Genomic DNA, 16,502 nt, shown 5'->3' with positions numbered 1-16,502 from the left:
AAGCACTATTTGAAATAGAATAAGCACTATATGGAATGGGATAAGCACTATGTGGAACGGGCAGCAGGTAAAGCACTATGTGGTATGGGATAAGCACTATGTGAAATGGGCAGCAGGGAGAGCACTATGTGGGATGGTGGGCAGGGACATTACTATGTGGAATGGGATAATCACTATGTGGAATGGAATAAGCACTAAGTGGAATGGGGGCAAGGAAAGCACTATGTGGAATGGGATAAGCACTGTGTGGAATGGGCATCAGGGAAAGCACTAAGTGGAATGGGCGGCAGGGAGAACACTAATTGGAATGTGCAGCAGGGAAAGCACTGTGTGGAATGGGATAAGCACCATATGAAATAAGGGCAGGGAAAGCACTATGTGAAATGGCATAAGCACTGTGTGATATGGGGGTCAGGGGATAGCACTATATGGAATGGGGGCAGGGAAAGCACTATGTGAAATGGGATAAGCACTATGTGGATTGGGATAAGCAATATGTGGAATGGGTGGCAGGGAAAGCACTATGTAGAAAGATTGGCAGATAAAGCATTATGTGGAATGGGATAAGCATTATGTGGAATTTGATAAGCACTATGTTGAACGGGCAGCAGGTAAAGCACTATGTGGTATGGGATAAGCACTATGTGAAATGGGTGCAGGGAAAGAACTTTGTGAAATGGCATAAGCACTGTGTGGTATGGGGGCAGGGGATAGCACTATGTGGAATGGGGGCAGAGAAAACACTAAATGGAATGGGAAGCAGGGAAAGTACTATGTGGAATGGGCGGAAGGGAAAGCACTATGTGAAATGAGATAAGCTCTATGTGGATTGGGATAAGCAATATGTGGAATGGGTGTCAGGGAAAGCACTATGTAGAAAGAGTGGCAGGGAAAGCCTTATGTGGAATGGGATAAGCACTATGTGGAATAGGCTGCAGGGAAAGCACTATGTGCGATGGTTGGCAGAGAAAGCACTAAGTTGAATGGGCAGGAGGGAAAGCACTGTGAGAAAACGGCGGCAGGGAAAGCACTAAGTGGAATGGGTGGCAGGGAAAGCACTATGTGGAATGGGATAAGCACTAATTGGAGAGAGGGCAGGGAAAGCACTATGTGTAATGGGATAAGCACTATGTGGAATGAGTGGCAGTGAAAGTACTAAGTGGAATGGGTTTCAGCCAAAGCACTATGTGGAATGGGATAAGCACTATGTGGAATGGGGGCCGGTATAGCACTATGTGGAATGGGATGTGTGCTAGGTGGAATGGGGGGAGAGAAAGCAATATGTGGAATGGTATAAGCACAATGTGGAGTGGGCAACAGGGAAAGTACTATGTGGAATGGGCGGCAGGGAAAGCACTATGTGGGATGGTGGGCATGGAAAGCACTAGGTGAAATGGGCAGCAGGGAAAGCACAAAGTGGAATGGGTGGCAGGGAAAGTATTATGTGGATTGGGAAAGCACTATGTGGAATGGGAAAAGCACTAAGTGGAATGGGCGGAAGGGAAAGCACTATGTGGAATGGGATTAGCACTAAGTGGAATGGGGGCAGGGAAAGTACTGAGTGCAATGGGATAAGCACTATGTGGAATGGGTGGCAGGCTTAGCACAATGTGGAATGGGATAAGCACTATGTGGAATGGGAAAAGCACTATGTGGAATGGGATAAGCACTATGTGGAATGGGTGGCAGGGAAAGAACTAAGTGGAATGGTCAGCAGAGAAAGCACTCAGAGGAATGGGATAAGAACTGAATGGAATGGGGGCAGAGAAAGCACTATGTGGAATGTAATAAGCAATATGTGGAATGGGAAGCAAGGAAAGCACTAAGTGGAATGGGCAGCAGGGAAAGCACTAAATGAAATGTTCAGCAGGGAAAGCACTATGTGGAATGGGATTAGCACTATGTGGAATGGGGGCCAAGGAAAGCACTATGTGGTATGGGATAAGCACTATGTGGAATGGGCAGCAGGTAAAGCACTATGTGGTATGGGATAAGCACTATGTGGAATGGGCAGCAGGGAGAGCACTATGTGGGATGGTGGGCAGGGACATTACTATGTGGAATGGGATCTTCACTATGTGGAATCTAATAAGCAGTAAGTGGAATGGGGGCAAGGAAAGCACTATCTGGAATGGGATAAGCACTATGTGGAATGGGCATCAGGGAAAGCACTAAGTGGAATGGGCAGCAGGGAGAGCACTAATTGGAATGTGCAGCCGGGAAAGCACTGTGTTGAAAGGGATAAGCACCATGTGAAATAAGGGCAGGGAAAGAACTATGTGAAATGGGATAAGCACAATGTGGATTGGGATAAGCAATATGTGGAATGGGTGGCAGGGAATGCACTATGTAGAAAGAGTGGCAGGGAAAGCATGTGGAATGGGATAAGCATTATGTGGAATTTGATAAGCACTATGTGGAATAGGCTGCAGGGAAAGCACTATGTGGGATGGTTGGCAGGGAAAGCACTAAGTGGAATGGGAAGCAGGGAAAGCACTGCATGGAAACGGCTGCAGGGAAAGCACTATGTGGAATGGGTTAAGCACTAATTGGAGAGAGGACAGGGAAAGCACTATGTGTAATAGGATATGCACTATGTGGAATGGGTGGTAGTGAAAGTACTAAGTGGAATGAGCAGCAGCCAAAGCACTATGTGGAATGGGATAAGCACTATGTGGAATGGGGGCAGGTATAGCACTATGTGGAACGGGATAAGCGCTAGGTGGAATGGGGGCAGAGAAAGCACTATGTGGAATGGTGTAAGCACAATGTGGAATGGGCAGCAGGGAAAGTACTATGTGGAATGGGTGGCAGGGAATGAACTATGTGGGATGGTGGGCATGGAAAGCTCGAGGTGAAATGGGCAGCAGGGAAAGCACAAAGTGGAATGGGTGGCAGGGAAAGTATTATGTGGAATGGGAAAAGCACTATGTGGAATGGGAAAAGCACTAAGTGGAATGGGAGGCAGGGAAACCACTATGTGGAATGGGATAAGCACTAAGTGGAATGGGGCAGGGAAAGTACTGAGTGGAATGGGATAAGCACTATGTGGAATTGGTGGCAGGGAAAGCACAATATGGAATGGGATAAGCACTATGTGGAATGGGAAAAGCACTATGTGGAATGGGATAAGCACTATGTGGAATGGGTGGCAGGAAAATAACTAAGTGGAATGGTCAGCAGAGAAAGCACTCGGTGGAATGGGATAAGAACTGAATGGAATGGGGGCAGAGAAAGCACTATGTGGAATGGGAAGCTAGGAAAACACTAAGTGGAATGGGCAGCAGGGAAAGCACTAAATGAAATGTTCAGCAGGGAAAGCACTATGTGGAATGGGATAAGCACTATGTGGAATGGGGGCCAGGGAAAGCACTATTTGAAATAGAATAAGCACTATATGGAATGGGATAAGCACTATGTGGAACGGGCAGCAGGTAAAGCACTATGTGGTATGGGATAAGCACTATGTGAAATGGGCAGCAGGGAGAGCACTATGTGGGATGGTGGGCAGGGACATTACTATGTGGAATGGGATAATCACTATGTGGAATGGAATAAGCACTAAGTGGAATGGGGGCAAGGAAAGCACTATGTGGAATGGGATAAGCACTGTGTGGAATGGGCATCAGGGAAAGCACTAAGTGGAATGGGCGGCAGGGAGAACACTAATTGGAATGTGCAGCAGGGAAAGCACTGTGTGGAATGGGATAAGCACCATATGAAATAAGGGCAGGGAAAGCACTATGTGAAATGGCATAAGCACTGTGTGATATGGGGGTCAGGGGATAGCACTATATGGAATGGGGGCAGGGAAAGCACTATGTGAAATGGGATAAGCACTATGTGGATTGGGATAAGCAATATGTGGAATGGGTGGCAGGGAAAGCACTATGTAGAAAGATTGGCAGATAAAGCATTATGTGGAATGGGATAAGCATTATGTGGAATTTGATAAGCACTATGTTGAACGGGCAGCAGGTAAAGCACTATGTGGTATGGGATAAGCACTATGTGAAATGGGCAGCAGGGAGAGCACTATGTGGGATGGTGGGCAGGGACATTACTATGTGGAATGGGATAATCACTATGTGGAATGGAATAAGCACTAAGTGGAATGGGGGCAAGGAAAGCACTATGTGGAATGAGATAAGCACTGTGTGGAATGGGCATCAGGGAAAGCACTAAGTGGAATGGGCGGCAGGGAGAGCACTAATTGGAATGTGCAGCAGGGAAAGCACTGTCTGGAATGGGATAAGCACCATGTGAATAAGGGCAGGGAAAGAACTATGTGAAATGGGATAAGCACTATGTGGATTGGGATAAGCAATATGTGGAATGGGTGGCAGGGAAAGCACTATGTAGAGAGAGTTGCAGGAAAAGCATTATGTGGAATGGGATAAGCATTATGTGGAATTTGATAAGCACTATGTGGAATAGGCTTCAGGGAAAGCAATATGTGGGAAGGTTGGAAGGGAAAGCACTAACTGGAATGGGAAGCAAGGAAAGCACTGCGTGGAAATGGCGGCAGGGAAAGCACTATGTGGAATGGGATAAGCAATAATTGGAGAGAGGGCAGGGAAAGCATTATGTGTAATAGGATAAGCACTATGTGGAATGGGTGGTAGTGAAAGTTCTAAGTGGAATGGGCGGCAGCCAAAGCACTATGTGGAATGGGATAAGCACTATTTGGAATGGGGGCAGGTATAGCACTATGTGGAATGGGATAAGCGCTAGGTGGAATGGGGGCAGAGAAAGCACTATGTGGAATGGTGTAAGCACAATGTGGAATGGGCAGCAGGGAAAGTACTATGTGGAATGGGTGGCAGGGAAAGCAATATGTGGGATGGTGGGCATGGAAAGCACTTGGTGAAATGGGCAGCAGGGAAAGCACAAAGTGGAATGGGTGGCAGGGAAAGTATTATGTGGAATGGGAAAAGCACTATGTGGAATGGGAAAAGCACTAAGTAGAATGGGCGGCAGGGAAAGCACTACGTGGAATGGGATTAGCACTAAGTGGAATGGGGGCAGGGAAAGTACTGAGTGGAATGGGATAAGCACTATGTGGAATGGGTGGCAGGGAAAGCACAATATGGAATGGGATAAGCACTATGTGGAATGGGAAAAGCACTATGTGGAACGGGATAAGCACTATGTGGAATGGGTGGCAGGGAAAGAACTAAGTGGAATGGTCAGCAGAGAATGCACTCGGTGGAATGGGATAAGAACTGAATGGAATGGGGGCAGAGAAAGCACTATGTGGAATGTAATAAGCAATATGTGGAATGGGAAGCAAGGAATGCACTAAGTGGAATGGGCAGCAGGGAAAGCACTAAATGAAATGTTCAGCAGGGAAAGCACTATGTGGAATGGGATAAGCACTATTTGGAATGGTGGCCAGATAAAACACTATGTGAAATAGAATAAGCACTATATGGAATGGGATAAGCACTATGTGGAACGGGCAGCAGGTAAAGCACTATGTGGTATGGAATAAGCACTATGTGGAATGGGCAGCAGGAAGAGAACTATGTGGGATGGTGGGCAGGGACATTGCTATGTGGAATGGGATAATCACTATGTGGAATCGAATAAGCACTAAGTGGAATGGGGGCAAGGAAAGCACTATGTGGAATGGGATAAGCACTATGTGGAATGGGCATCAGGGAAAGCACTAAGTGGAATGGGCGGCAGGGAGAGCACTAATTGGAATGTGCAGCAGGGAAAGCACTGTGTGGAATGGGATAAGCACCATGTGAAATAAGGGCAGGGAAAGAACTATGTGCAATGGGATAAGCACTATGTGGATTGGGATAAGCAATATGTGGAATGGGTGGCAGGGAAAGAACTATGTAGAAAGAGTTGCAGATAAAGCATTATGTGGAATGGGATAAGCATTATGTGGAATTTGATAAGCACTATGTGGAATAGGCAGCAGGGATAGCACTATGTGGGATGGTTGGCAGGGAAAGCACTAAGTGGAATTGGAAGCAGGGAAAGCACTACGTGGAAATGGTGCAGGGAAAGCACTATGTGGAATGGGATAAGCACTAATTGGAGAGAGGGCAGGGAGAGCACTATGTGTAATAGGATAAGAACTATGTGGAATGGGTGGCAGTGAAAGTACTAAGTGGAATGGGGGCAAGGAAAGCACTATGTGGAATGGGATAAGCACTATGTGGAATGGGGGCAGGTATAGCACTATGTGGAATGGGATAAGCAATATGTGGAATGGGTGGCAGGGAAAGCACTATGAGAAATGGAATTAGCTCTATGTGGAATGGGATAAGCACTATGCAGAAAGATTGGCAGGGAAAGCACAATGTGGAATGGGATAAGCAGTATGTGGAATGGGAAAAGCAATATGTGCAATGGGATAAGCACTATGTGGAATGGGTGGCACGGAAAGAACTAAGAGGAATGGTCAGCAGAGAAAGCACTCGGTGGAATGGGATAAGAACTGAATGGAATGGGGGCAGAGAAAGCACTATGTGGAATGTAATAAGCAATATGTGGAATGGGAAGCAAGGGAAGCACTAAGTGGAATGGGCAGCAGGGAAAGCACTAAATTAAATGTTCAGCAGGGAAAGCACTATGTGGAATGGGATTAGCACTCTGTGGAATGGGGGCCAGGGAAGCACTATGTGGTATGGGATAAGCACTATGTGGAATGGGCAGCAGGTAAAGCACTATGTGGTATGGGATAAGCACTACGTGGAATGGGCAGCAGGGAGAGCACTATGTGGGATGGTGGGCAGGGACATTACTATGTGGAATGGGATCATCACTATGTGGAATCGAATAAGCACTAAGTGGAATGGGGGCAAGGAAAGCACTTTCTGGAATGGGATAAGCACTATGTGGAATGGGCATCAGGGAAAGGACTAAGTGGAATGGGCGGCAGGGAGAGCACTAATTGGAATGTGCAGCAGGGAAAGCAAAGTGTGGAATGGGATAAGCACCATGTGAAATAAGGGCAGGGAAAGAACTATGTGAAATGGGATAAGCACTATGTGGATTGGGATAAGCAATATGTGGAATGGGTGGCAGGGAAAGCACTATGTAGAAAGAGTGGCAGGGAAAGCATTATGTGGAATGGGATAAGCATTATGTGGAATTTGATAAGCACTATGTGGAATAGGCTGCAGGGAAAGCACTATGTGGGATGGTTGGCAGGGAAAGCACTAACTGGAATGGGAAGCATGGAAAGCACTGCGTGGAAATGGTGGCAGGGAAAGCACTATGTGGAATGGGATAAGCACTAATTGGAGAGAGGGCAGGGAAAGCACTATGTGTAATAGGATAAGCACTTTGTGGAATGGGTGGTAGTGAAAGTACTAAGTGGAATGGGCGGCAGCCAAAGCACTATGTGGAATGGGATAAGCACTATTTGGAATGGGGGCAGGTATAGCACTATATGGAACGGGATAAGCGCTAGGTGGAATGGGGGCAGAGAAAGCACTATGTGGAATGGTGTAAGCACAATGTGGAATGGGCAGCAGGGAAAGTACTATGTGGAATGGGTGGCAGGAAAAGAACTATGTGGGATGGTGGGCATGAAAAGCTCGAGGTGAAATGGGCAGCAAGGAAAGCACAAAGTGGAATGGGTGGCAGGGAAAGTATTATGTGGAATGGGAAAAGCAATATGTGGAATGGGAAAAGCACTAAGTGGAATGGGCGGCAGAGAAAGCACTATGTGGAATGGGATAAGCACTAAGTGGAATGGGGCAGGGAAAGTACTGAGTGGAATGGGATAAGCACTATGTGGAATGGGTGGCAGGGAAAGCACAATGTGGAATGGGATAAGCACTATGTGGAATGGGAAAAGCACTATGTGGAATGGGATAAGCACTAAGTGGAATGGTCAGCAGAGAAAGCATTCGGTGGAATGGGATAAGAACTGAATGGAATTGGGGCAGAGAAAGCACTATGTGGAATGTAATAAGCAATATGTGGAATGGGAAGGAAGGAAAGCACTAAGTGGAATGGGCAGCAGGGAAAGCACTAAATGAAATGTTCAGCAGGGAAAGCACTATGTGGAATGGGATAAGCACTATGTGGAATGGGGGCCAGGGAAAGCACTATGTGAAATAGAATAAGCACTATATGGAATGGGATAAGCACTATGTGGAAAGGGCAGCTGGTAAAGCACTATGTGGTATGGGATAAGCACTATGTGGAATGGGCAGCAGGGAGAGCACTATGTGGGATGGGATAATCACTATGCAGAATGGAATAAGCACTAAGTGGAATGGGGGCAAGGAAAGCACTATGTGGAATGGGATAAGCACTGTGTGGAATGGGCATCAGGGAAAGCACGAAGTGGAAAGGGTGGCAGGGAGAGCACTAATTGGATTGTGCAGCAGGGAAAGCACTGTGCGGAATGGGATAAGCACCATGTGAAATAAGGGCAGGGAAAGCACAATGTGAAATGGGATAAGCACTATGTGGATTGGGATAAGCAATATGTGGAATGGGTGGCAGGGAAAGCACTATGTAGAAAGATTGGCAGGGAAAGCATTATGTGGAATGGGATAAGCATTATGTGGAATTTGATAAGCACTATGTGGAATAGGCTGAAGGGAAAGCACTATGTGGGATGGTTGGCAGGGAAAGCACTAAGTGGAATGGGAAGCAGGGAAAGCACTTTGTGGAAACGGCGGCAGGGAAAGCACTATGTGGAATGGGATAAGCACTAATTGGAGAGAGGGCAGGGAAAGCACTATGTGTAATAGTATAAGCACTATGTGGAATGGATGGTAGTGCAAGTACTAAGTGGAATGGGTGGCAGCCAAAGCACTATGTGGAATGGGATAAGCACTATTTGGAATGGGGGCAGGTATAGCACTATGTGGAACGGGATAAGCGCTAGTGGAATTGGGGCAGAGATAGCACTATGTGGAATGGTGTAAGCACAATGTGGAATGGGCAGCAGTGAAAGTACTATGTGGAATGGGTGGCAGGGATAGCACTATGTGGGATGTTGGGCATGGAAAGCACTAGGTGAAATGGGCAGCAGGGAAAGCACAAAGTGGAAAGAGTGGCAGGGAAAGTACTATGTGGAATGGGAAAAGTACTTTCTGGAATGGGAATAGCACTATGTGGAATGGGAAAAGCACTAAGTGGAATGGGCGGCAGGGAAAGCACTATGTGCGATGGGGCAGGGAAAGCACTAAGTGGAATGGGTGGCAGGGGAAGTACTATGTGGAATGGGATAAGCACTAAGTGGAATGGGGGCAAGGAATGCACTATGTGGAATGGGATAAGCACTATGTGGAATGGGCAGCAGGGAAATCACTAAGTGGATTGGGAGGCCGGTAAAGAACCATGTGGAATGGCATGAGCACTATGTGGAATGGGATAAGCACTATGTGGAATGGGTGGCAGGGAAAGAACTAAGTGGAATGGTCAGCAGAGAAAGCACTCGGTGGAAAGGGATAAGAACTGAATGGAATGGGGGCAGAGAAAGCACTATGTGGAATGGGATAAGCAATATGTGGAATGGGAAGCAAGGAAAGCATTAAGTGGAATGGGCAGCAGGGAAAGCACTAAATGAAATGTTCAGCAGGGAAAGCACTATGTGGAATGGGATATGCACTATGTGGAATGGGGGGCAGGGAAAGCACTATGTGGAAAGTGCAGCAGGGAAAGTACTATGTGGAAGGTGCGGCAGGGAAAGCACTATGTGAAATGGAATAAGCACTATGTGGAATGGGATAAGCACTATGTGGAATGGGCAGCAGGGAGAGTCCTATGTGGGATGGGATAAGCACAATGTGGAATGGGCAGCAGGGAGAGCACTATGTGGGATGATGGTCAGGGAAAGTACTAAGTAGAATGGGTGGCAGGGACATTACTATGTGGAATGGGATAATCACTAAGTGGATTTGGGGGCAAGGAAAGCACTCTGAGGAATGGGATAAGCACTAGGTGAAATGGGCAGCAGGGACAGCACTAAGTGGAATGGGTGGCAGGGAGAGCACTAATTGGAATGTGCAGCAGGGAAAGCACTGTGTGGAATGGGATAAGCACCATGTGAAATGGGTGCAGGGAAAGAACTTTGTGAAATGGCATAAGCACTGTGTGGTATGGGGGGCAGGGGATAGCACTATGTGGAATGGGGGCAGAGAAAACACTAAATGGAATGGGAAGCAGGGAAAGTACTATGTGGAATGGGCGGAAGGGAAAGCACTATGTGAAATGAGATAAGCTCTATGTGGATTGGGATAAGCAATATGTGGAATGGGTGTCAGGGAAAGCACTATGTAGAAAGAGTGGCAGGGAAAGCCTTATGTGGAATGGGATAAGCACTATGTGGAATAGGCTGCAGGGAAAGCACTATGTGGGATGGTTGGCAGAGAAAGCACTAAGTTGAATGGGCAGGAGGGAAAGCACTGTGAGAAAACGGCGGCAGGGAAAGCACTGCATGGAAACGGCTGCAGGGAAAGCACTATGTGGAATGGGATAAGCACTAATTGGAGAGAGGGCAGGGAAAGCACTATGTGTAATAGGATATGCACTATGTGGAATGGGTGGTAGTGAAAGTACTAAGTGGAATGGGCGGCAGCCAAAGCACTATGTGGAATGGGGGCAGGTATAGCACTATGTGGAACGGGATAAGCGCTAGGTGGAATGGGGGCAGAGAAAGTGCTATGTGGAATGGTGTAAGCACAATGTGGAATGGGCAGCAGGGAAAGAACTATGTGGAATGGGTGGCAGGGAATGAACTATGTGGGATGGTGGGCATGGAAAGCTCGAGGTGAAATGGGCAGCAGGGAAAGCACAAAGTGGAATGGGTGGCAGGGAAAGTATTATGTGGAATGGGAAAAGCACTATGTGGAATGGGAAAAGCACTAAGTGGAATGGGAGGCAGGGAAAGCACTATGTGGAATGGGATAAGCACTAAGTGGAATGGGGCAGGGAAAGTACTGAGTGGAATGGGATAAGCACTATGTGGAATTGGTGGCAGGGAAAGCACAATATGGAATGGGATAAGCACTATGTGGAATGGGAAAAGCACTATGTGGAAAGGGATAAGCACTATGTGGAATGGGTGGCAGGAAAATAACTAAGTGGAATGGTCAGCAGAGAAAGCACTCGGTGGAATGGGATAAGAACTGAATGGAATGGGGGCAGAGAAAGCACTATGTGGAATGTAATAAGCAATATGTGGAATGGGAAGCTAGGAAAACACTAAGTGGAATGGGCAGCAGGGAAAGCACTAAATGAAATGTTCAGCAGGGAAAGCACTATGTGGAATGGGATAACCACTATGTGGAATGGGGGCCAGGGAAAGCACTATGTGAAATAGAATAAGCACTATATGGAATGGGATAAGCACTATGTGGAACGGGCAGCAGGTAAAGCACTATGTGGTATGGGATAAGCACTATGTGAAATGGGCAGCAGGGAGAGCACTATGTGGGATGGTGGGCAGGGACATTACTATGTGGAATGGGATAATCACTATGTGGAAAGGAATAAGCACTAAGTGGAATGGGGGCAAGGAAAGCACTATGTGGAATGGGATAAGCACTGTGTGGAATGGGCATCAGGGAAAGCACTAAGTGGAATGGGCGGCAGGGAGAACACTAATTGGAATGTGCAGCAGGGAAAGCACTGTGTGGAATGGGATAAGCACCATATGAAATAAGGGCAGGGAAAGCACTATGTGAAATGGCATAAGCACTGTGTGATATGGGGGGCAGGGGATAGCACTATATGGAATGGGGGCAGGGAAAGTACTATGTGAAATGGGATAAGCACTATGTGGATTGGGATAAGCAATATGTGGAATGGGTGGCAGGGAAAGCACTACGTTGAAAGATTGGCAGATAAAGCATTATGTGGAATGGGATAAGCATTATGTGGAATTTGATAAGCACTATGTTGAACGGGCAGCAGGTAAAGCACTATGTGGTATGGGATAAGCACTATGTGGAATGGGCAGCAGGGAGAGCACTATGTGGAATGGTGGGCAGGGACATTACTATGTGGAATGGGATAATCACTATGTGGAATCGAATAAGCACTCAGTGGAATGGGGCAAGGAAAGCACTATGTGGAATGGAATAATCACTATGTGGAATCGAATAAGCACTAAGTGGAATGGGGGCAAGGAAAGCACTTTGTGGAATGGGATAAGCACTATGCGGAATGGGCATCAGGGAAAGCACTAAGTGGAATGGGCGGCAGGGAGAACACTAATTGGAATGTGCAGCAGGCAAAGCACTGTGTGGAATGGGATAAGCACCATATGAATAAGGGCAGGGAAAGAACTATGTGAAATGGGATAAGCACTATGTGGATTGGGATAAGCAATATGTGGAATGGGTGGCAGGGAAAGCACTATGTAGAGAGAGTTGCAGGGAAAGCATTATGTGGAATGGGATAAGCATTATGTGGAATTTGATAAGCACTATGTGGAATAGGCTGCAGGGAAAGCACTATGTGGTAAGGTTGGCAGGGAAAGCACTAACTGAAATGGGAAGCAAGGAAAGCACTGCGTGGAAATGGCGGCAGGGAAAGCACTATGTGGAATGGGATAAGCACTAATTGGAGAGAGGGCAGGGAAAGCATTATGTGTAATAGGATAAGCACTATGTGGAATGGGTGGTAGTGAAAGTTCTTAGTGGAATGGGCGGCAGCCAAAGCACTATGTGGAATGGGATAAGCACTATTTGGAATGGGAGCAGGTATAGCACTATGTGGAATGGGATAAGCGCTAGGTGGAATGGGGGCAGAGAAAGCACTATGTGGTATGGTGTAAGCACATTGTGGAAAGGGTAGCAGGGAAAGTACTATGTGGAATGGGTGGCAGGGAAAGCACTATGTGGGATGGTTGGCATGGAAAGCACTTGGTGAAATGGGCAGCAGGGAAAGCACAAAGTGGAATGGGTGGCAGGGAAAGAATTATGTGGAATGGGAAAAGCACTATGTGGAATGGGAAAAGCACTAAGTAGAATGGGCGGCAGGGAAAGCACTATGTGGAATGGGATTAGCACTAAGTGGAATGGGGGCAGGGAAAGTACTGAGTGGAATGGGATAAGCACTATGTGGAATGGGTGGCAGGAAAAGCACAATGTGGAATGGGATAAGCACTATGTGGAATGGGAAAAGCACTATGTGTAACGGGATAAGCACTTTGTGGAATGGGTGGCAGGGAAAGAACTAAGTGGAATGGTCAGCAGAGAAAGCACTATGTGGAATGGGATAAGCACTATGTGGAATAGGGGACAGGGAAAGCACTATGTGGAATGGGTGGCAGGGAAAGTACTTAGTGGAATGGGTGGCAAGGAAAGCACTATGTGAAATGGAATTAGCACTATGTGGAATGGGGTAAGCACTATGTGGAATGTGTGTCAGGGACAGCACTATGTGAAATGGAATTAGCACTATGTGGAATTGGATAAACACTAAGTGGAATGGGGGCAAGGAAAGTACTGAGTGGAATGGGATAAGCACTATGTGGAATGGATGGCAGGGAAAGCACTAGGTGGAATGGGATAATCACTATGTGGAATGGGAAAAGCACTTTGTGGAATGGGAAAAGCACTAAGTGGAATGGACGGAAGGGAAAGCACTATGTGGAATGGGAACAACACTAAGTTGAATGGCGGCAGGGAAAGCACTATGTGGAATGGGATAAGCACTATGTGGAATGGGGCAGGGAAAGCTCTATGTGGAATGGCATAAGCACTATGTGGAATGGGGGGAAGGGATAGCACTATGTGGAATGGGATAAGCACTATATGGAATTGGGGTCAGGGAAAGCACTATGTGGAATGGGATAAGCACTATGTGGAATGGGGCAGGGAAAGCACTATGTGGAATGGCATAAGCACTATGTGGAATGGGGGGAAGGGATAGCACTATGTGGAATGGGATAAGCACTATATGGAATTGGGGTCAGGGAAAGCACTATGTGGAATGGGCAGCAGGGAAAGTACTTAGTGGAATGGGGAGCCGGTAAAGCACCATGTGGAATGGCATGTGCACTATGTGGAATGGGATAAGCACTATGTGGAATGGGTGGCAGGGAAAGTACTAAGTGGAATGGTCAGCAGAGAAAGTACTCGGTGGAATGGGATAAGAACTAAATGGAATGGGATGCGGAATAAGCACTATGTGGAGTGGGATAAGCAATATGTGGAATGGGAAGCAAGGAAAGCACTATGTGGAATGGGCAGCAGGGAAAGTATGATGTGGAATGGGTGGCAGGGAAAGCACTATGTGAAATGGAATAAGCCCTAAGTGGAATGGGGACAGGGAAAGCACTATGTGGAATGGGCAGCAGGGAAAGCACTAAGTGGAATGTGCACCAGGGAAAGCACTGTGTGGAATGGGATAAGCACCATTTGAAATGGGGGCAGGGGAAACCACTATGTGAAATGTCATAAGCACTATGTGGAATGGGGGGTAGGGGACAGCAGTATGTGGGATGGGGGCAGGGAAAGCACTAAGTGGAGTGGGCAGCGGGGAAAGTACTATGTGGAATGGGAAGCAGGGAAAGCACTATGTGAAATGGGATAAGCACTATGTGGAATGGGATAAGCACTATGTGGAATGGGCGGCAGGGAAAGCACTATGTAGAAAGAGTGTCAGGGAAATCATTAGGTGAAATGGGATAAGCACTATGTGGAAGGGGCAGCAGGGAAAGCACTATGTGGGATGTTTGGCAGGGAAAGCACTAAGTGGAAAGGGCAGCAGGGAATGCACTGCGTGGAAATGGCGGCTTGGAAAGCACTAAGTGGAATGTGCGGCAGGGAAAGCACTTTGTGGAATGGGATAAGCACTAATTGGAGTGAGGGCAGGGAAATTACTATGTGTAAAGGGATAAGCACTAAGTGGAATGGGTGGCAGTGAAAGTAATAAGTGGAATGGGCTTCAGCCAAAGCACTATGTGGAATGGGATAAGCACTATGTGGAATGGGGGCAGGTATAGCACTATGTGGAAAGGGATAAGCGCTAAGTGGAATGGGAGCACAGAAAGCACTACGTGGAATGGTATAAGCAATATGTGGAATGGGCAGCAGGGAAAGTACTATGTGTAAACGGCAGCAGGGAAAGCACTATGTGAAATGGAGTTAGCTCTATGTGGAATGGGATAAGCACTATGTAGAAAGAGTGGCAGGGAAAGCACTATGTGGAAGGAGATAAGCACTATGTGGAAAGGGATATGCTCTATGTTAAATGGGCAGCAGGGAGAGCATTATGTGGGATGGTGGGCAGGGAAAGCACTAAGTGGAATGGGCTGCAGGAAAAGTACTATGTGGAATGGGATAAGCACTATGTGGGAAGGGGTAAGCACTAAGTGGAATGGGTGGCATGGAAAGTACTATGTGGAATGGGATAAGCACTATGTGGAATGGGCGGCAGGGAAAGCACTAAGTGGAATGGGTGGCAGGGAAAGCACTAATTGGAATGTGTAGCAGGGAAAGCACTTTGTGGAATAGGATAACCACTATGTGGAATGGGGGGCAGGGAAAGCACTATGTGGAATGGGATAAGCACTATGTGCAATGGTGGCAGGGGATAGCACTAAGTGGAATGGGCAGCAGGGATAGTACTATTTGGAATGGGCAGCAAAGAATGCATTAATTGGAATGTGCATCAGGGAAAGCACTATGTGGAATGGAATAAGCACTATGTGGAATGGGATAAGCACTATGTGGAATGGGGGGCAGGGAAAGCATTATGTGGAATGGGCAGCAGAGAATGCACTAATTGGAATGTGCATCAGGGAAAGCACTATGTGGAATGGGATAAGCACTATGTGGAATGGGGGACAGGGCAAGCACTATGTGGAATGGGTGGCAGGGAAAGTACTATGTGGAATGGGTGGCAGGGAAAGCACTATGTGAAATGGAATTAGCACTATGTGGAATAGGGTAAGCACTATGTAGAATAGGTGGCAGGGAAAGCACTATGTGAAATGGAATGAGCACTTTGTGGAATGGGATAAGCACTAAGTGGAATGGGTACAGGGAAAGTACTATGTGGAATGGGATAAGCACTATTTGGAATGGGTGAATGGGAAAGCACTAGGTGGAATGGGATAAGCACTATGTGGAATGGGGAAAGCACTATGTGGAATGGGAAAAGCACTAAGTGGAATGGACGTCAGGGAAAGCACTATGTGGAATGGGAATAACACTAAGTTGAATGGCGGCAGGGAAAGAACTATGTGGAATGGGATAAGCACTATGTGGAATGGGGCAGGGAAAGTACTACGTGGAATGGAATAAGCACTATGTGGGATGGTGGGCAGGGATAGCACTATGTGGAATGGGATAAGCACTATATGGAATAGGGGTCAGGGAAAGCACTATGTGGAATGGGCTGCAGAGAAAGCACTTAGTGGAATGGGGAGCCAGAAAAGCACCATGTGGAATGGCATGAGCACAATGTGGAATGGGATAAGCACTATGTAGAATGGGTGGCAGGGAAAGAACTAAGTGGAATGGTCAGCAGAGAAAGTACTCGGTGGAATGGGATAAGAACTA

This window comes from Taudactylus pleione, unplaced genomic scaffold (genome assembly GCF_031769625.1).
Source record: "Taudactylus pleione unplaced genomic scaffold, aTauple2 ptg000172l, whole genome shotgun sequence".
NCBI classification, from domain to species: Eukaryota; Metazoa; Chordata; class Amphibia; order Anura; family Myobatrachidae; genus Taudactylus; species Taudactylus pleione.
This window is presented reverse-complemented; position numbering follows the sequence as displayed.